The sequence below is a fragment of the Bison bison genome, unplaced genomic scaffold (genome assembly GCF_000754665.1).
Source record: "Bison bison bison isolate TAMUID 2011002044 unplaced genomic scaffold, Bison_UMD1.0 scf7180017857199, whole genome shotgun sequence".
Taxonomy (NCBI): domain Eukaryota; kingdom Metazoa; phylum Chordata; class Mammalia; order Artiodactyla; family Bovidae; genus Bison; species Bison bison.
Window position 1 is genome coordinate 20124 of NW_011487772.1, and position 2890 is coordinate 23013.

Here is a 2890-nt window from a genome sequence, read left to right on the forward strand (position 1 = left end):
GACTTGGGTAGGTTAGTTTTTCCAGTGCAACAGATAAGGCAAGATGGAATAAGCCTAGGCCTCATGGATTGGGGGCATTTGAACTAGGCCTTAAGTGAGAGGGAGGATTTCATCAGATGAAGATGGAGGGCAAAGGCATTCTAGGCAAAGGAAATAGCAAGAACAAAGATGCAAAGCAATATTGTATCAAGAATCATATTTTACCTGGGTAAAAATCTCTGTATAACTAGGCATCATTTTTTTTCAGAATTCAAGAGTAATCTGCACTTGTTGACTCAGACATGTCTTTACTCAGTAAAAGCAAACTTCAACCATTTCAGTTCCATGTTTGATCTTTTCTGCTTGATCATGTGCTTCTTGAGCATGGGAGACCCTGTCCTGTTTGTTTGTTTGTTTGTGTTGCTTTTCTCCTATGTAGTACTTGGTGAAGGTATTCAGTAGGTGCTCAAGCCTGTTTGGTGACTGTTACTGAGAAAGGGCCTGGAAGTTCATAAGCATAGAAACCATTCAAAAGGTGGGAAGATAAAAATGCTTTAAGAAAAAAACGCATTTTGAGTTGGCTAGTTTATTTACCTTTTGGCACGCCACTCTGAAAGGGCATTTTCTTCCTTTATTGTGGTAATGTCCATTTCACTTTTAAGGTGACATGATTTATAAAAATCTACCACATAGTTTTAACCATATTTGTAATAATAATAAGAAATGCTTTATTGCCCTCAAAAGAAATGAGCATTTTCACATCTTGTTCACTCTCTGGGAAAGCCAAAAATGTTTGAAACCATGTGTTATGATAATTGCTTGTCAAATATTTAAAAATATTTCACTGATGGAAGAAGAGTCAAAGCAACATTTAAATTTTAATTCCTATACCCTGAAAACAGGGTATTATAATACTAATTATAAAACAGCAAACCAGATTTTTAAAAAATAGTATAAAGTATATATAAATGTCAAGGGCAAAAAGTCTTTTATCCCTAATTTTAACTAATAGGCCATTTTGGAGCTGCATGTCAATACTCCCATCCCTCCATTCCTCCATCAAGAATGAAAGTCTGACCAAGCATTATACTAAACACAGCATGTTCACACACACACACACACACACACACATACACACGCACCATGTTTATAAGAAATACACTATCCAAAAAAAAGAAATACATCATCAAAGATCAAATGTTTAAAGAAAGGCTAATTTATGAAGTAACATCTTTTAATTCTTTTTCTCTGTTTTCTTTAAATCTAATTAGTATTGCAATCCCTGCGGTTGATCTCTATGATATACTGCTTAAAGTGTAATTATAGTTGTTTATTCCCAAAAAAAGAGAGAAAGAGAGGACAGGGAGACAGAGACAGAGAGAGACATAAGGAGAGGGCTTTCAGTCTTGCGACTTTCTACAACTTTTTCAGAAGAAAACAAATGATTTGATCAGATTTCAGCTTATAAACTTACACACTGATTATACAATTATAAAACTTTCTGTATTAGTTATCTATTGCTGAATAATGTGCATGCATGCCAAGTTGCTTCAGTCACGTCCGACTCCTTTCGACTCTACAGACTGAAGACCACCAGACTCCTCTGCCCATGGGATTCTTCAGGCCAGAGTACTGGAGTGAGCTGCCATTTCCTCCTCCAGGGGATCTTCCCGATCCAGGGATCAAACCCGTGTCTCCTATGTCTCCTGCATTGGCAAATGGGTTCTTTACCACTAGTGCCACTTGGGAAGCCCTTGCTGAATAACAAATTACCCCAAAACAAGACTTCCCTGGTGGCCCAGGGGGCTCAATTCCTGGTCAGGGAACTAAGATCCCACAGGATATTTGGTGCAGCCCCCAAAAAAAAAAAAAGAAGTTACCCCAGAACAACAACTAGTTATTCTCTCATGGTTTCTGCGGATCAAGAACCTGGGCACAATGTAGCCAAGTGCCTCTGGCTCAAGATCTCCGAGGAGATGCCATCAAATTGTCATTTCAAGATGCCACTGGGGTTGGAGATTCCACTTCCAAGCTCACTCAAGAGGCTGTTGGCAGGAGGCCTCATTTCCTCTCTGTGAGCCTCTCCATAGGCTGCCCGAGTGTTCTCATGGTATGGAAGATGATAATGACAACAAAGATAGGAAGTGGGAGAAGGGGGAGGGAAAGAGAGGAGGGACAGAGTCCAAATCAGAAGCCACAGGCTTTTTGTAACCCAGTGTCAGAAGTGACATCTCGCCACTTCCGCCATGTTCTATTTGTTGGGGGAGTGACTCTGGAGGTCCAGCCCCTACATGAGGGGAGGGGACTACACAAAGGTGGGAGCACCAGGAGGCGGGATCACTGGGGACCATCCTAGTGATGACCTTAACTCCACAAATGAGACATTCTTCAATTTATCTGTGTATATACAATCAATTTACAATCAATGGCAGGACACAGCTTGGGTAGAAAAATACATGATAAGTCACTGCTGTACCCTTGCCTCTGTCGGTTCTGTTTTCCTTCTCTGGGGAAAATAATTCCTACCAGCTGCAAATTACAAGTCCGACTGATTGGTGAAAAGTATTCCAGAGGAAGCTTCTATTTATTTTTCTAAGACGACATTGCTGAAGACATTTAAAGCCAAAGGGGAAAAGTGTAAACGGTAAATCAAATAACATAAATGATGATGCTAGTTCAGATCAGACCAACGATTTCCTAATGCAACTCAGTGGGAGTGGGGAGATGGGGGAATCTGAGTCATATATATGTGTATGCACATATTTTTTATATATCCCTGGAGAAGGAAATGTCAACCCACTCCAGTATTCTTGCCTGGAAAATTCCATGGACAGAGGAACCTGGAAAGCTACAGTCCATGGGGTCGCAAAAAGTGGGACACAACGAGCGACTGAGCCACACACACACACAC